The sequence below is a fragment of the Passer montanus genome, unplaced genomic scaffold, assembly GCF_014805655.1.
Source record: "Passer montanus isolate IOZ18808 unplaced genomic scaffold, ASM1480565v1 scaffold11, whole genome shotgun sequence".
NCBI classification, from domain to species: Eukaryota; Metazoa; Chordata; class Aves; order Passeriformes; family Passeridae; genus Passer; species Passer montanus.
Genome location: NW_024357613.1, coordinates 8945304 through 8973166, shown reverse-complemented (window position 1 = coordinate 8973166; position 27863 = coordinate 8945304).

Here is a 27863-nt window from a genome sequence, read left to right as displayed (position 1 = left end):
TTGTTTTTCTTTACCAATTGGATTTACCTTTTTTGTTTGACTCACTTAATTTCATTCTCTAATTAATACTGGTATTATACTGAAGCATCAATAGAGGGGAATAGCATTTTGCATTGCTTTTCTTTACCAATTTGATTTACCTTTTTGGTTTGACTCAATTTCATTCTCTAGTTAATAGAGATCCTACTGGTTTTTTACACAGTCAGCTTTTTCCTTTGAAAATTCTACTAAATTAAGCATATCTTTTTCAGTCCTCATGATCTAACTACTTACAGACATCTGAATGTTTTGTCACACTGTCCCCATGAATTCACAAAGTCTAAAACCAGTTTTCTTCTACTGAATAGACTGTTAAATCAGCTCTGTGAGTGATAAACATGTCATGAGTTATCTATGTCCTTATTTTGGAGGACTGTAATATATTAAGCTAATATAATGTTTTATTCTCTCCTGCATTGTATCATTTCTTCGTGGATTATTTCTGCCATTCTCAAACTCAGAGTCACTTCAAGCAATAACTGCCAGAGAAATGCTTCTGTCTTTCTCCCCCACTACCTTTGAAATGCACTCTGCCTTAAATGTAAAAAAGACTGTAAGTTCAATATCTTGCAGCCCTGCAGGGTTAGAAACAGAAGCTTCATCCCATTAGAAGCAGATGGTTCCTACCTTCCCAAAGGGTCATACATAGCTCTAACTGGAGTGCCTGGAAAGTCCTGAAACAGTATGTTGTGACAGACTCTTCACACTTGCAATCACACCAGTTACTAACCTACCCTATCCAACTACCTTTCAAAAATGGGAAGGGACATACAATAGCACAATGACACTAAATGCAGAGAAATAAAAGCCTTTGTTTTTTAAAAATTATATAAACAAAAATTGGAAATATCCTAACATAACAAAGATTTCCAGCTCCAATTGACATGCAATATCTAATTCAATGAAAAGTTGTATATACCATGTGCTGCTGATGTTGATTAGTGATTTCCTCTGGCAGTATGACCAAGGGCTGAAATCTGTCATTTTGATTTACATTAGCTGGTGATAAGTCTGTCTCACTGGTAAGTCAGCAAACATTTAGGAACATAGGACTAGAATAAAATTAATTTTTGAAATGTAGTTCAGTTTCTGATATTACAGGTATCTATAATACATAATACTTTTAATAAATTAAATTCCACTTTAAAAATAGGTCAGATTTCTTGTGGTTGTGCTCTTTCTGTAGATAAATCATTGTTCTTAAGTCAGAAATCTTGTTCTCCTTTCTTGTCTATGTCTATTCATGACCTGGCTAATTATCTTTTGTTCTGTTTAAATCCTAAATCACCATTATAACTTAAAGAGTTAAACCTTTTTTTTTTTTTGTGCTCACACTTTGCATGTGTTTTCAGTCCTTGTTGACCTTCTTTTCTATGATTAAATTGATAAATACTGAATAACATTTTATTTCTTTTTGTAAGAAGTTTTTCTCCTGATCTTATGCACCTTTCTCCAACCTATTCCAGTTTCAATATGTCTTTTTTTGATTGTATTTGATCAGAATTGTTTTTCATACATTGTTTTTCAATCATACATTGTTTTTCATGACATTTCACTTTTGCCTTGTACAGTGTCATTGATTCCTGCCTGTCTCCTCTGAAAACACTTCAAATGGTACTTTGTAGGATCACATTTTTCTTTTGCATGGTCATACTGTTGTGATGGTACATAGTTGTCTGTGACATGTAGAGACAGATTTTCTTCCTCAGTCATTTCCAAATAATGAATTTCTGATTTACTGAAAAAATGTTATTATTAATTCCTGAATGCACAACCATATATTTCTTACTATTGAATTTCATTCTGCTCCTATTTTTCCAGTACTCAGGGTCATCGAATCCTTTCTGCATGATATCCCAATTTTCCTAACAAGTAAAATATTTCATTCAACTCAGTATCATATTCCTTTCAAGGTTATTAAAGAAAACATTAACGAAACCACTCAAGAGACCAATCACTGAGGAACTGCTGTTGCAGCTTCCCTCTTCCTGAGTTCATTCCTGTTCTTTACTCCTATTGTCACCCCTCCTTTAGTCCCTTCTCCACTTTATAATTCCCAGATTAATCCCTTTTTTCTCCTCTTCTTAACTAACAATTCCTGTGTGGTATCAGACTGATAAGATCTGTTCTCTTTTCCCATCTAGAAAATCAATCATTCTTCAATGCATTCTATCAGGTTAGACTGGCAATATCTTATTCTTTCTTTCAAAATGCCTTTCAGAAGAAGCCTTGAATATTATTATTTATCAGACTAATGGGTTGTCATTCTGCCCTCCTTATCCCACCTTATCTTCTATTCCCCACTGATATGAAACAACCCAGGAAATAAAAAATAAAAAAATGCTACAAAATCTGACTGTGAAGTCTGCAATTCTATGTTTTATTTTGCTCTGAATTCTGGAATAAAAAGACTTTGTTCGCCTACTTTGGATTTGATAAGATCTTCATATTTTGGATCTATCCCAGTTGCAGTAATATCCACTATAACGGATAATAACCACTATTCACACACTCATCACCTTACCAGTGTTTTCATCAGCAGCAGCAGCATCATCGTCATCATCACCAGATTCACAGAAAAATGAGGAAAATATTAATTAAAATAGATATATTCCTACTCTTGTTGCATATTACCACTGATTTTTCTATTCTTAATCTTTTTAACTTATGGGATGGAAGTAATTTCTATGGCTTGACTCACAAGCAATGAACAGTAAGCATAGAAGTGCAAACCTTCCCAGTTTCTTCTTTTTTTAAAATTTCAGTTTGTACCTATATATTCTATTTTCTGTTTGTATTTGTTCTGTTTTCATTCCCATATTTCTCTATGTTACTTATTTACACAGTAAGATTTCGAACAGTGAAAGATTTGTCTTCTTGCACTTTTGGGTTCCTTATATGATTCATATGATTTTTCTCATTTGGCTTAAATAAAGTCTGGATCCTCTTTCCATTCAAGTTCCTGAATGCTATGGACTAGTTGGTTTCACTCTCTGATTGCTGTATTTTTTCGGCAGTAGACCACTCAAAAATGAGAACCTTAACAACAAACAGACTCTTCATTTATCTCTATTTATAATGTGAATTGAATAAGAAATAATAAATAGATAATCACTGGCGTTTTTGTGAATGACCAGACAGTTTTTACGGTAACTACTTGTGCAAAATCATTGAAACATTCAGAGTTTCGTGTTGATTTGGTGACTGGCTGGTGAAATAGGTACTGTTGCTTTCAGAATGACAGAGAGGAATCCACAAATGTAACAAAAATTTATTACAAATTTAGTAGGAAAAATATCTGGTATTTGGTACCAGTGGAAGAGCATATTAACACAATCTATATTAGTAAAATAAGTAAGACCTTAATTTAAATTCCTCCTTATTCATTTTGTAAAGACATTAAGAGGAGCATGTGCCCATATAAGGGAGGTTATAGTATTTTGAAGAACATCATGACATCTTCCTGAAAGTCTCTTCTCTAAATATAGAATGGACCCATCCCTAGTTAACTTGTCAGATTATTATAATTTTAGTGGTCTGGCTGGAGATGTTGTGCAGTTGCTTGAGTCAATGGCAGGAACAAAAACCTGAGAATCAATAAATCTCTACCTGAATATTGATTATACAATATCTTTCTTTCTGGGATTAGCTGGTGGTCTATTGTGCATCAGCAAACAGTTACTTAAGCAGAAACTAATGTTACAGATACTATAAAAAGCACAGTAGTAGAGCAAACACACTTAAATCAGTTCAGTTGTAACAAAAACTCTTTCATCTTGAAACAATTTATATTCTACCAAGGGTAAGTAAACAGAAACAATCTATTTTCTTTCACCTTCAACTGTCAGTAGTTGCTTTCGTATTCCCTGTCTTCAGATATGATAAAGGTTTTCATATCTTTCCCGGTAAAAGACTCTTTTAACCTGTTAATATGATTATTTTTCTTTAGTTTACACATTTCTTACTGTATTTATATGATATTAGCTATGAAGATTCTAAACCAGTGTTCCTCCTACAGATATATAACAAGAAAAGTAGATTCAGGAGAATCAAAGATTTTCTTTTTCCTGTCACTGTTGTTGATCATACAGAAATATAAAAGCAACTTTTAGCAACTGAGTCTGTTTTCCTTTTCTATATTAATATAACCAGTCTAATTCTCTGTAATATATCTAGAATCTTTATATATGTTTACAGATAGAAACAAAACAATTTACATGTATGAACACCAGGGAACAGAAAAGATCCAAAGAATGATTTTGTTTTAAAATATGAAAATTCTCTATGTTTCTTATACCACTTTTAATAACTAAGAAAAGCCATAGATATATTGAATAACTATCTCACTTGTTTAAGGGAACTAAATTTGAGTTCCTTTAAAAAATGTCAAAACTTGTGGCTGGCAAAAATGTTCTTCAAAAGATTTTTTTTTAATAGCATTTGTAGTCATACTAGCTGCTCCTGCTGTTCAGAGGATAGGATTAGGATGAACAGAGAGAAGATTAAAGTTTTTTCTTACAAGCAGAATGCCCCAAACACGCTCCTTAATGCTCACTCTTCAGAGGTCCTACCCTCTCAATTGTGCAAATAAAAAGAAGGATGGGGTGCTTCCTATTTGAACTCTTCAGAATAATTCAGATGATTTATATTTAAAACAGATTAGGAAGTGTTAATTGGAGCTATTACACTTGCTGAGCCTTAATACTGTACTCTCCAGCTGAGGAAAAGTAACATCTGGATTTACAGACCTCTTCAGTGTCTGTTCACAGCCTGAGAAAATAAGATGAAGACGACAAATACACCTGAATTTACAGGGATCCTCATATTGTTGTTGCACTTAGAAGCTGAATAATTTTACCTGAGTGATTCATCTGGCTCCATCTGTTTATCAGCAGAGATTGGTAGTAGGGAAGACTTATAAATAAGTAAAACCTTTGCAGCATCGGTTCCACTTATGCTTATCCAAGAAGAGGTACTTGGCTGTCCAGGCACATCCTTTAAGAAAAGAGTTAAACTTGTATACTCAAGGAAACATTTTCAGGACTAAGAAAACATCTTGTTTTCATAGGCTGTGTTCTGTTAAATATCATCCTTGAGGAAAAGTACAAGTACATAAATGTTCTGTGGCTGCTGTAACAAACTATGGGGAGACAGATGTTTCTTTCTCCACCTTGTTCTGTGACAATTTAGTAGTTCATGCTGCTATTTTTGTTATTATCTAGTAGTAGTTCTTTTTCAGATGCTGTAGTTTCCCCCCATTACAAAGAAAACTGATTGCCATGCACGAAGCATATCCATCTTTGTTTCATCCCCTCAGCCTTTCACATTTGACATGTTAGGGAATTGGCAATTATCAACAGATGGTGCAAATTAGAATGTCATGATGTTACTTTAAATTTTCTCCAATGGCGGGTTATCTTTCTAATAAATCCAGGGGTTAAGAAAACACAAAGATAATATTTCCCTTCCTTTAACCCATTCACCTTTAGTCTTGAAATAAGTCCAAGATTCAAAGCAAGTAAATCTACATATTTTGCTAACTCACTGATTTAATTGCTCAAATAACTAGTCCTTAATTTATCCCTTAATCCAAAAGTTTCTCCTTAGTTTGATCCCTTAATCTGGAATCTGAGAGAGATAAAAACTAATGTCTATTCTTATATCACAAATTATTAGAAATCAATACGCATCTAAAACAGAATGAGAAATAGTTAATGAAGTAGGGACTGAAAAGGGTAATGTAAAATTGCATCAATGACTACTTATGGAAAAGCAAATATTCAAGAAGAGGGATGCTTCAAAAAATGGAAGGTTCAAAGTATTTGCCCGTCAATGATCAAAGGATACCAAACATTAGAATTCAAAACTGGACTATTGTTTTTGAAGCATATTGCAGAAATTAAGGCTCTGGTAAAATTCTTAGTAAGCAATGATAATATTTCTGATTATTTAATTAATTTGAGATAAATATTTTAAATTTGCTATTTAATGTGTTTCCTTTTTAAGTTTTTTGGGTCTTTTTGTTTGTTTGTTTGTTGTTTGTTTGGGGGGGTTTTTGTTGTTGTTGTTGTTTTGGGGTTTTTTTGTTTGTTTTGTTTTTTTGGGTTTTTTGGGTTTTTTTAATAAGGAACTCACAATCAATTTCAAAATAAATAAAAATAAAAAGCAGAAAATGCGTAAAGTATAAATTGCCCTAATCTCATAATTCACAGGGAAAAAACGTTACTTTCTAGACTAAAAATGTTCTGGGCTGTCTTTTTATGTTCAACAATCAATCAAACTTATTAAACATTTTGCAGAAAATAATTTGGTGCTCCCTGGTTTATCAGACTTCCACATCTATTTCAGTAACAGCAGTTTGGAATAACATGCTATTTCAGTGATCTCTTTTTTTCATTTACCCTCTGTATAGGCTTATTTCCTGATCCATTTCTTTTTAACCTTGGACACTCAAATCCTTTAGGGTTAACTTACAAGGAATCCACAGATGGGGATAAAGTCACTCCAAGTTTATAAAAATCCTACTTGAAACTTCAAAACTACCTGGTTAAATGAATTTTTGAATACTAAGACCACAAAGAGATTTTAAAAATTCAGATAAACAAAAAAACAGAATAAATTTCAAAATCTTTCCCTTTTCACTCATTTATTAAACTGTCTGAATTTTCTTGGCTTCATTTTTTATGAACTGGGGATCTGACAATATCAGATTGTGCTATTGGAGTTTTTGAGCCTCCATATTTTTAAGGCAATGTTTAAAAACTAAAAATTATTATTAAAACGAGTTTACACTGATTTATATCTTGTAAGCTTCTTTTTTTTTTCAGTTTCATTTGGTAGCAATTTATTGAACAGTGTCCTTTTAAATATCAATGAAGTTCTATCTGTTCTAGAAAGAAATGTAATTACAGAGTTTCAATCTTCACACACTTCTTCCGGGCTTATACTGGTATACTAACTTAATTACCTTAATGGAATTACTCTTGATTTACACTGCTTTACCTGAGCTACAAATCCAGTCTATGGCCTGCAAGCATATACATGGAAGTTTGAGGCTTTTACCTACAGTATAGTGCTATGCATGGCTAAAATTATTTCCATTTCTAAATTGTAAAAAAAAAAAACATTTCAATATTTAGCTATTGTTTTTCATGAAGTTTTGCATAAATCTTTCTTGGGTTATATAGTAAGACATCACTGAGCTGTTCAAACTAGTGTAGGCCAACTTCTACCTGTTTTAAAAACACAGCTCTTGTCAGCTTCAGTGGGAGGAATCACTTTCCCGGAGAACATCATCCTCTTTTTAAATTGTTGGAGGAAAACAAAGAAGATGCTTTGAAACAAAGGCCATTCTAGTAGCTTAATATTTGTTATTTTTTAGATTCCTTTTCAAAAAGAGTGAAAGAAGCATGGGCAGCTGTATCGATGAGAAGACTTTTCCATCAAGGCTTGAGTACAATGTCTTTGAAAGATCCTTTTTAGAAATGCTAGCTTTTGAAAAGGACAAACAGGGAAACAAACCTCAAAGGGGATGACAATAGTACATGGAGAGGAAGTGGGTGGGTTTAATGCATCTGAGAAGCAAAGCTCCTTATAAAGGCATTGAAGAGATTTAAGGTTCTATTAAATGACAAAAGAAGTTATGGAATGAGGTATAATCTTCCCACAGGATTTTTTGTCTTTTGATGTTTTTGAAACACAAATTTTCAAAAAAGGGTTAGTTTGTGATTTGGTAGGTGGGAAGTTTCTGTAGAAGAGTGTATCTATTTACAAAGGGGAAGAGTATTATGCCACAATTATTCTGATGCATGTAGAATGAATTGAATGTTCATTGGGAAAATTATTAGAAAGTTTAAAAAAACGTATATATTATTTGAAAGCATGGTAGTTCTCCTTCCCCATTTATTGTATATGAACTCTCTGTACATTAAAAAGATCTAGTCTTGATTCAGTTTTAGATCTAAACCTGCTATTAGGATTGTCCTAGAACTTTATGAATCTGGAAGCAAACTGCAGCAGTGAAAAATGCCTATACCAAATCAAGGCCTTTCTACTCAGAGTGGGCATTGACTGCAAAATTTAAATAGCCTGGACTTAAGGTCCCTGCAGAGGGTGTCTCCACTGTTAGAGCACTTCTAGAACCTTTTGAACTGTAATTTGCCTGGTAAAAACCTCAGACTATTGATCATTATTTTTGTGGGAGGCAAAGAAAGGAGTGAAGGAAAATTCCTCCTTGCTTTTAAATTAGAAGCAAAGTATTATTAGGCTATGTGTCCTAAGTATGTTGTTTATGTTGAAAATCTTTTTTAGGTGAATACTCTTTATTGCATCAGTACAAAAGCTGTTTCATCCTCCTGAGATGTGAATTTCACTTTGTGAATTTCACCTGAATTTCACAGGTACACAACAGTGTGAAGTCAATACTCGCTCATCTTCTCTACATAGAGAACATACATATCATGGCATATATTTCCATGTGTATATCTTAAAAAGCATATGAATTTATTGCAATAATTTGCTTCCAATTATCTATCCTACTCCTCCTGTTGCACTATATGTCAGTAAAATAGGAAAGATAGGGCACATGGTCAGAAATCTTACCTTTAGGACATTTTAAAAAGCAGATGTAATCCCCTGTCTCTTCGTTCAATGACTTTAAAGCTTAAGAGGATTTAGACAAGGACAGATCTGTGCTCAGATTTACAGTATGATTATTCTTATATTTTTTGCTATAGGTTCAGTGACAAAAAATATTCTAGCAAAATCTCACAGCTGTGGGTTGTACCTCTCCTCTCCTTCCTTATATTAAGCCTACACATGTCAGGTTACATACTCAAAACTACAGGTACAAGATATCTGAAAAGCCTTTGCTCAAATATAGGCATAATTCTGCACAGAATTTATAGTCACAATTTGTTACCAAAAGCATGCTCAAGTCCATGCTTGTGATCCAGTACAGAAGAAGAGTCATTGCTTCAGGCCTGATGCTCGCCTGGTAAATGGTTGTAGAGAATGGGAAGACAGTCAAAACATACAAAAAGAGGGTGAAGTTCACTTGAAACAACATGTTTCTTTGTTGATTTGTTGGAAATGATTAAAACAAAAAAAACCCCAACATTTAATTGTAAAGGCATGTCAGAGACAGGGAGAGGACAAAATAAGTACAAAAAAAGATGAGGAAGGCTGATGAAAACACTGTGTGACAAGTAGTGGAAGTTGGAGACAGTACTGATCACAACATGCAGAAAGAAGCGCAGCACATTCCAGAGGAAATATTGTCAGGATCTGCTGATACCACTCCTCAAGCTTCTCTGCCAATTTCACTCTTTGGGGGACTTGCTAAAAAAAAAAAAAAAAGAGGAAAACTTTAAATGTCGTCCTGAATTGTGAAGTTTATATTAAAACCTGAAATTGTGTGACTTTATTCCTAAACTTTCTTTTACTGACAAAATATCATAATCTGATTTAGTACTTTGTAGCAGAGCCTTTAACCTACCAGTTTCTTGTGATAATCAAATCAGTACAAAGGGAATAAAAACTTAAGTGTCAGGCAGTCACATGGCTTTGCCTCCTTTACACCTGCTGAAGGAAGCCCACACCCTCTTGAATTTGTGTAGTGAAAAAAAGGGAGGAGGAGGGAATTTGCCCTACAGGTGCTAATGCCTTCTGTGTTGCTATTACTCCATCAGACTGCCCTCATTATCAGCTAGTGGCTAGTTCAGCCTCTCCAGAATTTTTATGAAGTCCTGCAGACTGAAAGCATTGCAGACTTTTCACCAGTGCTTCTGATTTTGCATCAGTACAATCACATTAGAAGAAAAACACATGGGAGAATCAAATCCCATAAATGAAATAGAAAATCCCTTTGGATGATTAGTTCAGACCAATGTTAAAAGAATATTTTGTGTGCATGTCAGGTTCTTTGCCAGTCTCAAAGTAGTCATTTGGATTCACTTCATTATAGGCACTGCAGTACCTTAGGAGAGAAAGAGAGAAATAGAGCGTGAGACAGAGTAATAATAACCCTTGAACAATGAAGTCTTTCTCCTAGCAGAACTTCAAATAACTCAGACAACTATCTTTTAATCAAATATACAAGCAGCAGTGTAACTGAATTCAGCATAGCTAGCATCCATGAGGAAACAAAAAGAAGCTCATAGGACTTAAAGGGGGAGATTCTAGATAAAATGAAGGGAGCACTATGTCATGGACTTAGACTTACATAAAAGCATGAATACCAACCTGACAGCAGAATAAACACATGCTCTAAAGATGGTCTGATCTTTTCCTTTTTGAGCCGACAAGACTTTCCCCACTGACTTTAGCAGGAGAGAAAACAGGCTGTTCCTCTCCCGTCTGCTTCTTTCTAGCAGTCTGGCTCTTGTTCCCCACTTTTCCACTTTGATTTTCTGGCATGTGTTCTGCACCTTCATCCTGGGGGGTTCTGCTTCTTCAACTTCTCTGTTTTAGATTTTGCTCTCCTGGTTGTGCTTTTTCATTTGCTCTTTTTCTGACAAGGATATTTTAAATAACCAAAATAAACTTTGCTTATTAGGAGTAGGTGAAATCTTAATGATGCTCAAAGGACAAAGCCGGTTTATGAAAAGTAATAGGAAAAAGTTAAAGCAGAGTTTAAATTTCTAACATACTTGTGTGAATTCCCGTTTGTCTGTCCTATGCTGAGTGGGTGAAATACTTATTAATTGGCTTTACCACTGGGGTTTTTTCCAGATATGAATTTTTATATAGAACTTTAGGTTCTAATCCCAATTCAGTAGAATTATTTACTAGTGCTGAGTTTCAAGAGTATAAATAGTAAGGATGACTCAAGTGTCTCATATGTCTCCATTAAAATGTTGCTTCAGTTGCAAAAATAATCCTGTGCAAGCATAGATTTATTTCAGATATGTTGTTTATAATTAATTTCACTTCAAAATTTAATCAGTATTTCTAGAAATCAGGGAAAGTTTTTTCAAATTATTAATAATTTCTTTTTTTTACTAAGAACAGACTTCAGTAGATATTTTAATAACTTTTTATAGAACCATTGAGTAGCATGGCATGAAATTTTTCAGGAAAATGATAATTAATCGAATCTGAAATTTGTTAAATGAAAACAATGTGGAGTTTGCTGTAAATATTTAATTTTTCCTTCCAACATCTTTAATGAACAATTTAATTGACTTTGGTAAAGCTGTTCCTATTCTTGAACCTAGACAAGTACTTACACACCTTATGTAATTAGGGTAGTGTAGGCAGTTACTTTTCTTTTTTGTTTGTTTGGGTTTTTTGTTTGTGTTTGTGTTTGGTTTTGTTTGTTTGTTTGTTTTTTAATTAAACTTCTATCCTCATCTCAGCAGTCAGATTCATCTACATCAGCCATCTCAAAGTTGCGTGTCCAGTCCAAACTAGCAATCTAGTCTTCTTCTATGGTGAATGGAGAAAAAGAGCTCCTTCCAAAGATAAGGAGTTTGTGACTGCTAAGATTAATTGCTCTCAGAAGCTGCTGTGTTTTCTTGTGTAAAGGAAAAAGAAATAGCTGTTATGGCTGGAATCTTAAGGAATGGACAGGAGTGCGTTGGCGTGATGAGACAACTGTAAGATAGTAATGATGGCTTCACTTCTGCTACTGCTTTCAATTTTCTTAGCTATGTCTTCTGAAATCAAGGAAGCATCCCACAGCAAGAAATCAAAACTGTAGATATTGAGCTGTATGTGACAGCTTACAACTTTTAATTCTTTTGTGTTGATCAACCTTCTTTGATAATTCCTGAGTACTTTTCCTTCTTTTTTTACACTTCTTATTGACAGCTATTCTGGTTCTATATTAGCTTAATTGAACTGAACTTATGAAAGGACTTAATTTTGAACTCTATTTTATTCCTTAAATGACTCATGAAGAAGGAGAGTATACATGCTTCTGCTAACCACTGACTAAGAATTGACTGTCCTTTCTTAAAATATTTAAAATTCTTGTTTATGAAAAAAAATAAATTCACTGTGAACAGATTTATTTCCTCTTTGATACGCAAAAGGTCATATTTTCTGCTTTCTATCTTACATGCTACAATATCAATTTGCTACTTGTTTTCAAACCGTACCAATAGGTGGCTTGATACGCAAAAGGTCATATTTTCTGCTTTCTATCTTACATGCGGTGAGTCAATTTGCTACTTGTTTTCAAACCGTACCAATAGGTGGCACTAGAAATTTCCTTTTTTTTTTTTTTTTCTCATGAAAAGAACGGTGACAAGAGATTTGTCTTTTTATCAGTACAGTAGAGCACCAAAAGAAAATAAGATCTTACAGGGCCTGGAGAGAAGCAAAATAACATTCAGGCATGGCCTGCAGCTTTTTCTTACAACTATTTGATCTTTGAGATGTAAAGGTAGTATTGCCTAATGAACTTGTAATTCTCTTTTTATACTACATATCCCTACTTACTGTAGAAACTTAGGCAGAATGGGGACTTAGGCTGTATTTCCTGCTGGAATAAAACCAGCAAAATCTGAACGGCTGAAACAGAAGTTATCTGCCTATTGATTGAGTGTTTTTGGTAATTAAAGTTGTCTTCTGTGGTATCGTATGGCATGTCTTGACAATATATAAATTCATTTACTTTCTGGAAAATTTAATACAGAGTTCTGTAATTTTTTCCAACTAAAAGTTTTTAAATTGACTTCATAAACTTATGAACATTCATAAAAATATTAATGGGACATTGATGACATGATTTTTTGTGGCATTTTGGGAGAAGAAATCCAAACACTTCTTTACAACACATGCAGTAAAGGGAAGTGAAAATTGGAATGATTAGGTAAGGTTTTTTAGATTTCTAAACTCCCTAAAGAATGACTAAACATAGCCAAAGTATTCCTGTAAATGGGAATCCAATTCCTGAATCCACAAACTTTTCATAATGATTGTCTAAGAGGTCCACATATATGTAACTATTATAATTTAGTATGTAATACTAAATTTGTTTTCGTTGGTTTTTTTTCAGAAGTTGAATTTTCAGTCTTCTCTGGGATTGGACTATGAGATGCACATCACATGTTGGTTATCTTTTCTTAAAATGTGTTGTGAGAATACGTATCCTTATACTATCCACATGGCGTCATATTTACTTTTTGACTCAGGCATCTTCCTTTAAATATATAATGACATTGAAGTGCATACATTAAAGCAAGTATATGGTAATTTTCTTAAATAAAGACTTCTTCCTACATCTATATCTTCTCTTTAGTTAACTGCTTCTTAGTTTTGTTTAGTCAGATGAGAATGCTGTATTTAAAATATACATAATACAATACTTAAAAATATTTTCTGTAGTACTCTTGTCATTGCCTAAGACCTTTCCAGTCTGGTTTGTTATCCTCTTTGTGGACAAAACTATCAATAATGAGCAGGAATTGAAGGTTTTACAGATATGTGATTAGGTAAATGGTATTCAGGGATTTTGGGAAAATGTTATTCCACCCACAGTTCTTTCCAACCAGCATTCATAATGTGGCCAAGGAGCTCAGGTATCTGAGGTGCAGCTGGGTTACCAGGTGGTATGAACTACAGTGGCAGGTCCAGAATCTCACAGCACAGGTCTCAAAGGGACTTAAGAACCATCTCCATTCAGAAGAAGGTGAACTTCACATTTACTGCAAGGAAAGAGGAGAAATTTCAATTTCATTCAGCCACAGTTTTATTAAATTGTGGATATGGATAGCCATGCAGCTACCTTTTGCTCAGTCCACTCATACATTTCTTCTTGCAGACAATTTCCTGCAGCCCTTTCTATCCCTTTAGCTATTTAAAGAGGCCTTTCATCCAAATTGAGTCTAATACCCTTTCACTCTAGCTTTAAGGCAAAGTAAATAATTCATATCAAGTCATATAATGTACATATGCATGTATCAATAAAAATTGGGAAAAAACATTATTTAGAAAAAGGTAAGCAGTCTCACACATGCATACCATTTTTATATGTTTTGTTCCCTTACACTGGAAGTATTTAAGTAGCTATAAACATTCAGACATAAGCATACATATGTCATGCTTCTCACATTGTCTATACTTGTGAAATGTATAGTTTTACCTCAAGCCAAACATAAAAAGAGTGATTAATGCTGAAAGCAATTCATAGTTCTACACTTAAAACCTGGAACTGGATGGAAAGTAGAGAAATTGTCTGAGAATAGAAAAAATCAAAATGCAAATTACTGGGGGCTCAATACCTTCATCTTCCACCTAAAGTCCTGGGAGTGTGTGGGGGAAAGCTTGAGAGAGATAACACTTTTCATGACCAAGCTCAAGATGAATTAGTGCAATATACCCAGTGTCATGTCTAATTGCTTAATTGACTACCTCTAGGTATTATATAGCTGGCTTTATCACAGAAAAATTATTCTGATTTATTTGATGCATTGTATATCATAAGGAACCATGCATGAGGTTATTAATGTCTTGCATAGCTGTGACATTTTCCAAGGGCACAGAAAATTATTTCATCATATACAGTACTAGCCAGTTATTACTAGTATGCTGAAATTCTGGTTTTTTATGAATTTTAATTTTTATTGTATTTTTTCTTCACGTTTCCTGCTTGATGTGTAAGAGTAGCAGTATGAATACTGCTTATGGTCTAAAGAAATCTACTTTAAATGTTACAGAACTTTAGTTGGAACAGAGCAGTTGGAAATTGTGGCTATAATAAAAAAGGCAGATTATAACAATTCAATTTATTGCTAATTTATTAGGGCAATTGAGTTGTTAATTGTTCTCTTTGGCTTATAAATGTCAAGGTCTATCTATGAGAGTTCAAGAGCTCGGCCAGGGTCTCAAAATAAATGTAGCTCTGTCACATAAAAAAAAAATGTCTCCAGTGAATATAATTTTTTTCCTCATCTTCTCCCTAATATTCTGGAATTCCTAGTGAATTAAGGTGGATTATTTAAAAAGACAAATTTTAAAATATAGTAAGGTGGTCTTGACACTAAAGAAGTTGGTCTTAAAATTCAGATGAGTGCAAGTCATCTTGATGGAGCAATTAAAAGTCATGTTTGACTTTTCCAATAAAGGGCTAGTAACTTTATTTAAACAGTCTAAATGTTTTATAGAAACCATTCTGTGATTCTATGATTCTACAACATGTTTTTCACTGTTTTTTCTATTCCAGTGCAGTCAATTTTATTTCATATACGTGTGAAAGACAGAAAAACTGCCCTAAAATCATCTCAGGCAAGCACAACACAGTTTAGACATGACAACAACTCTTACACTTTATTTTTTTCTTCTTGCTTCAGGGCCTCAATCTCACATGTTTTCAATGGTAGTGCTGCCTACTGTCTTTCTCTCAGCTGAAGGTGCAGTTCAATTGTTCTGGCTGGTGGAAACACACAAGGCTCAGCCCATGAAATTGTGGATGTTGAAGTATCTCTTGCAGATATCTTAAAGTCTAAGAAATTCCATCTAAAGATGCTTTTCATACTAGACACCTACTACCTGACATGTCAGATTACCTGAGACAAAGGACATGCTAAGTCAAAAACTTTATATGTTTATGTCATGATAGAGTCACCCCCATCTCTTCCTAAAAACACAACAGAGTTGTTTTCCACATAAGTATTTTTGTAATTCATGAGGTTTACTTAGGAGAAGAGATTCCTGCAGCGAATTCAAATATACTGAGAGAGTGGTATTGTACAGAATGTTTTTACATTTACCTGGAGACTGTCACTTTACAGTCTGTTGAAATACCAGTAATAATCTTTGAATGAGAGTAACGGATGGATTGAAACTACTGGTAAAAAAGTTTTCAGAACTAAGCTTTCATATTTCATCTGGAAAATCTGCTTTCATTTTGTTTTTGAACTTGTCTGGCAATACTTGAGACACTGAAATTTCTCCAAGTGATTTTAGACAGACTCTTGGAAAACAACTAAAGAATTCTGGGGTTTAATTACTTTTTTTACAATGGAATTAAAAAAAAAATATATATAATAAATTTCCAGTTTGCTTGCTACTGAGCTTTATTTTCAGCCCTTTTTGTTTAAAGCGATGTCATCAAACTTATGGAGAAAAGAGGATAAGGGTCTCTGAATGCCCAGAATTCTTAGGGTAGTGTCTAGAATAACAACAGATCTAAATTTATACAACTAAATCTCAACAGCAAACATGCAGATAAATTGAGTGATCTGGTACACTGGAGTGGACCTGAGGATACTTTTCCATTTCAAGGGAGATTATACTGAAAGCTATGAAGTAGTCTTGGTCAAAGTGGCTGTTCCTTGATCTACCACATTAGGAATGCTGCCAGTGCTGGCAGCCCCTTTGGTTTATGCTGAGCTGGACATGAATATTAATGGGACTGTGAGGCCTTTGAGAATAAAGTCTGGGGTTTTAGTTTCCTTTTGTTCTTTCTCTTTCTTTCTCTGCCCAGCAATATTCTGTGCATGCCAGCAAGGTGTTTATCAGGAAAAAATCAGGTAGAATAAATTCAAATGTTTATTGCTCATCTGTTCTTCTTCCAAGAAGATTACACTTTCACATTATTGCTGAGGTGTAAATCTGTTCTTTCTTGCTCCCGCCAAGGTCTCTCCAACTAGAACCATGAGAAAAAATATTCAGCTGCCAGAAAAATTGGAGAAAATTTTTCAGTCAGAGTTTTGAGAACTGGGAGTTATTTTTGAAAACACTAAAAGCACATTATCTTTCATTTGTTCCCTAAGGCAAGTGTATTAAATACATCTAATTTATCAGACTAAGTAGGTCCCAGTTAGCACTAAGTTATTTGTCACATACAATTCTGCTATGATAGAGCTGGATTGATTCAGATGCATGAGGAGGGTTCACACAAGTCTCTGTATCTTAATAGCCCATGTTAGCTCTCAGATGAATTCCTTTTGAGAACCATGACAGGGATAAGGCAATCCCAAACAAAAAGATAAATTGATGTTATATGCTATTAACACATGAAACAGGTAAGATAGATTACCAAATATTTTTTTTTCTTTTTTCTTTTTCTTTTGACTTTCTCATTTTATACTTCCCTTGTAATTTCTGCGTGGAAATTACTTTTTTTTTGTTTCCACCATAAATGTGAGTGGACTCCAAGATGCTTTATCAATACCTACAGGTACTAGCATTATAATAGCATCTGTTCTAGTACACATTCCATTAGCCTGAAATCTTCAGTCAAAGAGGTGACAGGAAGTCCAGAAGCCTTGCAACCTTGTACCTTTCCCACCATTTGTGGCACTAAATTCTGTTAATTCAAAACCCTGGAATCTCCCAAAAAATCATACTAATCAAATTTCATACAGAAAGGGAAGGAGAAGGGAGGAAAAAATGCTTTTGACTCAGATCACCTGGATCTTTCTTCATTTTAAAATATTTCAGTGTCTTTTTATCTGTTATCATAATAGTCTGCTAGTCTTTCCTTCAGAAAGAAAACACTTATATCAATGGGATTTAGTCTCTTAAGACATTCAGCCAGCTGGCTGCTTTTGAGACTTAGTTCCTTGTCCAGACCAACAGGCGACATTTTTAAGCCAAAATCAACAGAATCAGGATGCATGAAATAGCTATAACCTCAAGTTTTTGTCCTATTTTTTGCCATATTTTATTCCAAACTTCAGGTAGAAGTAAGAATAATGAAAAGCTATACACATTAAGACTGCCACTTCTTTGTATCAATAATCACAAAATGAAAGTTAATACTTTCATTAATTTCTAATTGCAGGTAGCAAAAATGAGGTCTAAATAATGACACATTGATTTTGCATTGGTACAATACTTTCTGGAAACAGTGCACTGTGGACAAAACTTCATGCACTGGAGTCCTATGGGGCATTATTCCAGATTGGAGAATGAAGACATGGCCTGGAGACTTTTTTGGGTTTTGATTCCCTCATGACAGAAATCCTGAAATCTCTGTGAATATGAAAGGTCTATAGAACAGCAATGACCAGGTAATGGTGAGTGAGCAAGTTGTATATTCACTGTAAATAGAGATTAAGAATTTAGGAGAATTCAGCCCAGAAAACAGAAAGAAAAAAAAAAAAGAACAAAAAAAGGAGCGATAATAAAAATATCTTTCCCCTAGGTGTTGTAGCATTATTCCATTAAATAAGTGATGGATGTTCACCTGACAGTTAAAAACAACACTTTTAAAACTACCATTGTTATGCTTTTAAGAGTTAATTAACACAAGGAACTCACACATAATATGTAGCAGAGTTTTCAGTGCAAGCATAAAATCTGATTATTCTTTTGAAGACTCAAAATTGCACAAAAATAAAAGCAGTACATCTTTATGTACCAGAACATCAGCTGGTGACCAGCTGGTGTCAGAACAAAAGGTCTCAGTTGTCAAGGGCAAGGAATAACTGCTTAAATGTAGCTACTTATTCTGTTGCCCTGTGAAAAATGGATATGACAGTAGAATAGTTTCTTTGTTCAGTATTTCCTAATGACACCCAGATAAATTTTGCGTTACTCACACTTTATAATCTTCAATCAGCTCACCTGAGATCTGAACACCAAACTGCGTTCTCCTCTGATACGCAATTCAGCATCTTCACTGGATAATGAAGCTCCTAACCAAATGGAATATATCAAGAGGAATAGCTGGTTTATACTGCATGGCAAAGTACAGCTCATGAGCTCCCATGCAGAGGCATAAACCAGCAATGGTTTATGGATTAGGAGCAAGGCTGGAGAGCATTTGCTCCATCCTTACAATCACTGAGACTCAACTGCAGGCCTGACATTATCCTTTGATAAGCTAAAAAGTCATTGCCCATTTCCTGTACAAATTACTCCTTGAGCTCCCCCTTTCTTTTACTTTCTGAAAGTGTAATTTAATTGTTTGGTGGTCGTAAGATTTGGATGTGTTGCCCCCAGGACAGGAAAGATTCACAAACCCTGGTCATTATCTATGCAAAGAGTAAGTTGCAAGTGACAATTGCAATTCAGAACATTTTCTCAAAGATGGATTGATTGCAGTAAAAAAAAGGAAAAAAAAAGAAAAGAAATGAGTTGTATTATTCTCTCTGATTTGAAGGAAAGACAAGATCACAAAAGACTTTATTTCAGTCAGTGTGATAGGTGGGAAGAGAGTTACCTACTATTGTTCCTCATTTCTTGAAGTTTAAGGAGAGAGAAAAATGGATTGTTGTAAAGATCTGAAAATGAATGTCCAATGTATCTGTCTTCAAGGAATATCAGGGGGCACTGAAATGGTGGTCTTCTTTTAGAGGTACACTTATAAGCATTTTAAATTTTCTATTATTAACACAATTATTATAAAATTAATCATTATTGTAATTATCATAATTATTAATAATGGGTTAATACTTGTCACATTAAAATTATAACTATCAATATTTAGTGTTCAGAGGTAATGTAAAATATAGATATTTTATTATTTAGCTCATTCAAATATTTGCAGGTCTTGTTCAAGTGAAAAGCAAAATTACAGAACTGTGTTTCCAGATTTGAAGAATAAAAGTGAAATGAAGCATAGATCTAAGGACTCACCTTTTAATGGACATTGAAAACCACACTCTGTTCTTGAGGATTCCTGGGAAAGCACTGCTGTTTCAAGCTGCTGGACTACATACCTTTCTATCTGTAGTGAGCTGATATACACTTCAGTTGAGCAGGGGAATCAGGCACTGAATTAATATTTTATCTATTCCTGTGTCCTGGGAAAAGAAAAAGGTTTCTTCTGCCCTAGAGAAAACAGAAGAACTCAATAATGAACAAAAAGCAAAGGAAAAAATGGTTATTAGAATAAAGATTTCTTCATACTCAATCAGATATCAAAAATAAGGCAGGTCACAGTGAGACAGGTGTACAGAAACTCTTGCATGGTTCAGACTTCAGGCTGGTGCTTCACACATTGCAGAAGCATGAAACTTTTGCAACATTTCTTCTGTCATGTGATATAACTACATTGCAGATTGCAGCTTAGGACAGCAACACCTACCATACTTCTAGTGTTATACAAAGATGTTTGCTCAGTTACATCAGCAAATAATAATACACAATGAAGACAAACATAAGAAAGTCCCTGACCATATAAGATTTATGTGCCATTTCAGTTGTTATGACACAAGATTGTTAAACACAAGATATAACTGGCCTATTGCCACATCAGCTTCTTTCTAGAATCCTGAGACTTTTAAAAAAACATATCATTTCTGCTATAGAAAACTCGTTTCCTTCAGAAAGTTAATGGTCCTGTTCTCTCTTTTCTCCTCTGATTCAGGTGTTTTATCCTACTCCACATCACTAATGGGAAAAACAGTGACAATTGAAGAGGGATTTTCAGAACCTAAGCTGATCATTAAGTAGGTTGGTAATGTTTTCCATTTCACTTTCTTTCCTCCAAAATCTTAACATTTTTAAGACACTACACAACAGAGTTAAGTAGACAGCCAAAATTTTACTCAGAACCTATTTAAAAGTCTCTGAATTTATTTTTTCTGTTGTCTCACCTGCTTTGAGAAGAGGCTGTCAGCTTGCAGTGGCAAGGAATGGCCAAGAAATCACATCCTTAGGAGAGACACAGCTAGAGGAGGACAAATGGCCATCAGGAGGAATTTTGTTCAGTTACACTCCTCCAATGGACATCAAAAGTGTGCTATCGAAGTGTAGTTGGTTGTCTTTATAATTTCAGGCTTTTCTTCACAAGAAAGAAGAGGAAGTAGAAGAAGGTTCTTTATTGTAGAAGAAATCAACAGTTCCATATTTGAAAACTTAATGGATACTGGACTTTTCCACAGGCATCATATTTGATCAATGATAGGAAACACATCAAAAAATTGAGATCAAACTCAAGAGAGACAATGTTTCACATGTGGTTTTGGTAGCATTTGATTTATAATAACTCTTGACGGATTATTACTTCTAAGCAGAAGTTGATGGCAGGGTCTAAAAAGTGAAGACACCATTTTTGCTGAGCTGTGACCCAGACAACCATCCTCATTCTTCCTCAGTGGGAGAAATTTTAATTGCAGTCCTCTTCAAATCAAGTCTCTTATATTTTTTAGATTGCCCATGTAGGGACAGCAGTTCATGGCATTACTCATTCCTTGGCTGCTGAAGACGATCTCCAGTTCCTCAGACTGGACTGTTATGATTCATACACGTGAAGCTCTTACATCATTACTGTGCATGTGTATGTAGAGAGCACAGAACCACAACCCTGTGATTACCTTTTGCACCATAGTAATTTGGTTTGAGGGGATTTTGCTTTTTTAAGGGAGAATTTAATTAAAACCCTTGCTAGTCTTCAGAGAATAAGTATCCTTATTTCTTGACTTTTAGTAATAAGAGCAAGCTTTCTCTGTTGGTACATACATTTCTAGCACTGGAAAATCCTGATTATTCATGCCAGTGGGCTAAACAAATAATAAGGCACAGAAAATTTTCTTCAAATCTAAAAAGACTCAAATTGAGATCAGGTCTCTAGACCACCAACAATATTAGATAGCTAAGAAGAAATATATCCTCATGTTTTTGTGTCACTATGAAAATATTTTTAAAACTGATAATGGTTTTATATACCCATAAAAATGGTATCAATTTTCACTGAAATGCAGCCTCAGATAAACCTGGGCATAAAAGCTATAGCAAGAGATTTGTAATGCATAAATTGTACATTTAACTTCAATTTAAAGTACTGTTTAATTTGTTTTCCCTAATGATTTTAACCAGGCAACTGATTAATGCCAGTGGCATTGTAGAAAATTGGAAGTAGAATAGCTTCAAATGTAAGGTGTGGTTACTGCATTACCCTACTTAGCTAAGCAGTAAATTGAAAGCTTGGTTAGGTAGAAATCTTGATTTGAAATGTTTTTATTGCTATTTCCTTGTTATTTAAAATTTGGCTGCATTTGATAACATTGAACTGTATTCAGCTCTCTAAGATTCAAAGAAAGCTTCCTCTGTCACATATTGGGAACTTGCTTTTAAAACCTTTCATTTCCCTCCATTTTGGAACTGGGTTAACCTGGAATTTAATTTTTTTTAACTTTTACTCTAAAGAGCATTAACAAGGAACGTCCTTGATGTCTCACGCTGTTGGTGGGTCTGTTCAACATATCACGGGTCTCTTAGGATCTCAAAATGACACCATAATGCATCTAATTACAGGGCTACCAAAAAACTGGTTACCTGGTGAATTATTGAAGAGTCTTAAATTTATTTTCCCTTCAATGGCTGTCCATAGAAATGTTCAAACAATGTTCAAGACTCATCCTTTGCTTGTGCTGTTTTGTTTATTTTCAACCAAGTTTTTTAATGCAACAGATGTTGAATAAAGGTACTTTATACAATGGGCCAGTTGATAAGGCAGCTATTTCAAGAATGGTAATCCATCTCCCATTTCCATAGGAACAAATTCAAACCCATATCTCTGTTCCTACCAGAAAGTGGCATAAGGAGAGTGGAATGGAAGCTAGTGCAGGACATGCAGATAGTTCTTATGCTTAAGTTCTGTACGAAAGAGAATTCAATACTATTTAGACCAAAATGCAGAGAATAGAAAAACCTATAGAAATGGCAATCAGACAATAAAGACAAATATTCACCATCTGAAAAGATTAATTTTCCTCCTTCCATTCTCTCCTCATAGAATTCACTTCTTGTAGTTTAACAGGAAGAATTACAAATAACCCTTTCTAAGTATCCCTTTTACTAGTGTTTAGAAAACTTCTTATCTTCTTGATCTGCAGGAAGACTTTCTCTGGGCTAGATTTTCTCTAGACTGAACATATTACTCTGGTTTTTTGATTTTGGTTTTTTTTTAGTTGGTTGGTTGGTTGGTTTTTGGTTTGGTTTGGGGTATTTTTTTGTTTGGTTGGTTTTTTCTTTGTAAAAATTTTTATAATAAAGTATTGTTCATCTCTAGGTTCTGTTTTGAGGTTAATCACTTTAGTGAGCATGCAAAGCATCAAACCTCAAGGATAACAAGGAGACAACACTGTCTAGGTATCCGGATTCCGAGACATGGTCCATTGCTCAGCTCTGTCATAACTGAGATCTACAAATGCTCTGTCATGAAGATTTACATTAGAAAAGACTAGATGGCTGCTCTTCTGGTGTGCTTAGGATTGTGACCTACAATTCAGGAATCTAAATTTTATTTATGTGCTATTTTAGAAACTGATGTTCCTTTTTCATTGTAAAAGGAGTTTTACTCATCATTTTAAACACCCATCAGAGCCAATAGGAACTTGATATGAGCATGCTCTGCCATTGTCAAGCACAAGTCATCAGCTATGTGTTGTTCAAATGTCCTCTGAGCTCAGTTTTTATTTTTATTATACTTACCCTGATTATCATTATTGCTCTGATTTGTCTGGTTTCCATGAAAAAATTCTTGTCACCTAAGATTAAGTCTGTATGGCATTACAAACCCAAGTGTATCTTGTGTCTGTCTTTTTAATGTGCAACACGTAATAGCATATCTAGGATAATACAGGCCTTAGTGACAGTTTCGCCACTGACTATCTTTCAGATGGAATATAAAACAACTTGACTAAAATAGGAAGTTTTTTTATTATTGAGGCAATTACTTTATTTTCTGTATGGAGATTGTTATCTCAAGAACTCTAACACCCATTGGTACTTTCTGATTAATATTTTTTAGGGGGTTATTTTAGAAAGCTGATAAAGTAATAAAAAAACCCCTGCTCTCCCTTAACAGCTCCAAACTCTAATACTGTAAACTGTGGTTTTTGGTTTTGGCTTTAGATTTTTTGGGTTTTTTTATTTGGTTTTTTGTTTGCTTTTTTAATTAAAAACTCATTAGATTTACAAGCTTCATTTCAGATTTCTCATTAGCAGCCACAAAGGGGCACAGCAGCCTGCACACTTTGCAACACTAAAAGAAATGCCTTTAATGTCCTCAAAGGACTTAAAGCTTTCAGAAGCTCTAACCCTGCACCATTGCCCTACAAGATTCTGAAGCTGAAGAAGAGCAGTTACAATTCACAAGAAGATATCTCAGGGTGAACATTAGGTATGATCTGAAAAGCATACTCATTTGACCCTTTACCTTAACGCTAGAGTACTTCTGCAAAAATATTTCAGGCACCCTTGATCCCAGGCCCAGGCCAGCACTGGTTCTGAGGCTGGTCAGAGGGGCATTGATATGAAGCGTGATCATTCCTTGACCTCGTAGGAATTTGCTTCATATTCTATCAGTTTGACCATGCAGGGACTGAAAAGTGTAAATCTTCAAAAGACATTATTATCCAGTTAAGGTTGCTCAGGCAACCCATCATCTTTGGTACTACATATTTTCTGTAGATGATCATATTTTAATTTTTTTTTTTTTGCTTGGTTTCTCTCAGCAACAATTCTCTAGACCAAGAAATATTTGCTTCAGGGAATGCCTCTTTAAAGGTATAAGCAGCAAAATTTTCTCTATCATTCATATTCCCTGCTAGGCATTCCTCTGTTCATTTTTTCTAACTAAAGGATATCACATATATATATATAATGAAAAGTTCAGTGATTAGAATATTTCCTAGGGAGGCACAGGAGATGGGTTGAGATCCAGTCTTTTCTCTCCCTAATGGACATAAGAAGTCACATTTCTTTTTCCTCTTTTTTTTTTCTATTCCCCAGAAGAATGTTCTAAATAAAGTATATCTGCAATGTGGTAGTACATTTATTATATCTGTCTCCAGTGTTTCACTTTTCTGAATACTCGTTAGGCAAAAAGCAGCATATGGCAATTTGGTAGAGCACTCATATAGAATGGGTGAAACCTGACTATCTATTATGGTTTCTTCACCATATTCTGTTTTTATGATGCACCTATTTAGACAACCATTTTGCCATTTTCTTTTCATTAAAGAATTGAAATGTTCATACTAACAAATTAAGGAAATAAGCTTTATATTAATTCATAAACCAGTGTGCAACTATGATTGAATTTCTTAGGCAAGCAGAAGTATTTTCTATCTCTTTTTTTTCTGTTTTCTTTGCTGGTTATAACCAGCTTCTTATATATGTATAAAACAAGCAATATAAGAAAATATTATGAATAATCATTCTTAATCTGTCTTGTAAAATATGAAGTATACTACCAGATTTATAATGACATTAACTGTTTAATTAAACAGAATTGTGTGGGCTGGCATGTTAGGCCTTAATTATGTGATTACATGTGTATATGGTACATAAATACAAATATTAAAAATAAATTGAAACTAAATTGCTGTCAAAAAAGCTTATCTGTTTGAGCAAATTTCTGTAAAGTATGGCTCACACTAATTTTACAATAACTCAAATAGTGTGATGAGGAAAATAGTTTTCATTGAATTCCCTCTGCTGAACTGCTGATCTTCCAATACTCTGGCCTGAGTTTGAACAAAAGAATAAAACAAATAACAGTTGATATGCACAGTGCTGTACTATAATAATCCAATTATTTCCCATAGTGCAGAAATGGCATATAATTTCCACACCTGTGACTCCCAAGAGATGTTATTTGCACAGTTTGGATCTGAATGCCTAGTCAAATTTTGCTATGGTGCCTTGGGTCAGATTTATGTTAAATTTCTCTCCTTATAAACTCCACGGTCACATATTATTTTCTGGTGTGCTGGTTACATACACTGCTCTCTTGCTTGGCAGGAAATCTGTCTTGATGATCAACTTCTGCATCCTTGTGGTTAGTAGCCATGCCATAAAGACAACCCCTGTAGTGAGAAGTGCCAGCTCCACAGTGGGGAGAATGAGAAAGGTGGGGGCTGTGTTTTCCCCATGGCATTTCATCTGTCTTTCATAACGTAGCTGTGGTAGTGGTCTTAGGCAAGAGACCCTTCAGTTCCACAGCAAGAAAACTGATGTCCATTGTCTGGGAAGTGGGATTTTATATCTTTGTTATCAATGTTAATATACTTGCAACACATAAGAAATAAATTTGATATATATTAGGAATCATGATCTTAATAACCAGTTATTTTTTAAGTGAAGAAATAGCAATTTGTCTGATGCTTAAGGCCATACAAGCACTGACAAATTGATTGCAGTATAAAGGATTTCTAAGGCCTATCAGAAGTCTGACTGATTTTTTGTTGTTTTTATTGGATTTTACATCAGTTGATTAAATTTTACATGTTTTACATTTGCATCTACAACTATGTCAAACTTCCTGTCTAAACACAAACACATTGACTTCAGCTGTGCAAAGCACAGCCAGATTCATCCATCCTATTTGTGTATTTCCCTACACAATATTGCCCCAAATCTGTGCAAATAGGTAGACTATATGCAGAGCCATCTCCAGATACTCATAATCTATTCAACGCTTCTAATGCTCACCCTACTCCATTTACTTGTTTATGGAGTATACTCTGCCAAAAGTATTCTGCCAAAAACCAAAAGTGACAAGGCATAACATTTGAAATCAGGCACCAACCAGTCTTTTAAGTGCATGAAACACATTTCTGCTACAAAAACAGAGGCTCTTATTTCATTGAAGAGACAACAGGGGGAATTCATTGTCAATTACTTGGAAAACGATAAAACTTTTACTGTCTATGACCTCTAGGTTGGAATTATAAGTATGCAAAGTTTTTTGGGGGTTTTTTTGTGTTTTTTTTTTTTTTTGTGTGTGTGTGTATAGTTTTCTTCACTATTACTGAAGTCTCTGTGTATGATAATACACTTTCTGGTAGTATGCTTCTATATCAAGTCACTGAAAGTTTGAAGACAAACCTTGAGGCATTTAATTTATTCAATTCTATTCTATTTAATCTAAATGCTTTAAAGTGTTGTCCAGGTCTTCTTAGTGTTATCCATTAAAAAAAAAGCTTAATATGACAAGTGAAGCAGTAGGATTTAATACAATCCAGCAACAGCGAGTCTCACAATTTGAAAATTCAAGTCTCCCTTCCCCCTTGTTAACCTAATTTTAAATGCATTTGGGAAAATGACATGTGCAATATGTCCTAAATGTCTATAGATTTGGCCTAGTTCAGTACAGGTGGGGATTGATTCTAAAAGCCCCCACAGAAAAAAAAAACCACAGTGCCATCAGCTTACTCCTTTACTCCTACTAAAGCTCATTTCAACTGTGTCAGTACTGCAATGAATGAGAGGTTTTTTACTAGGTAGGGCAGAACCTTTCGGGCATTTTCATCTCAATCAGACTATACCACTCTCTAACTGCTATTTCCCACCAAGTAATGTAAAGCAAACATCTAGGAAATAAAAAATTATTGGTTACCTATGTACCTTATTTGGACACATTATCAGCAATGTAGGCTCTCTCATGATAAGCACAACTGCATCACACTGTGCTATGTTTAATACTGACTGAAATGCTCCTTATTGTAAAGGCAAGAGTTGAACATGTTTGAGCTACCAGGCCGTGCAAGCCATAAGTCTACATATGTTCCTACAGAAAATCAGGTCTGGTTTAGAAAGGACATAGAATCGTAGAATAATTTGGTTTGGAAGGGAACTTTAAAGACCATCTAGTCCCAGCCACCCCACCATGGGCAGGAATATCTTTCACTGGACTGAGTACCTCACTGAGTAAGATTTAAGGTTGCACTCAAGTAAAGAAAACATTATATTGTACTGGCACACCACTACTACCAAGAGTGCAAAATGAAAAAAAAAAAGGCATTTAAATATTTTATAAACTTATCACCGTGCATGGGGATAAGGTTGGGTTAATGTGGTTAAGTGATAAGATTAAGGTGAGTAACCTAATTACATTTTCAACCATTGCAGCACTGATCTGTGTGGATGTATCATCTTGGGTTGGTATGGTTTAGAGCTCTTCACTTTGCCTTGGT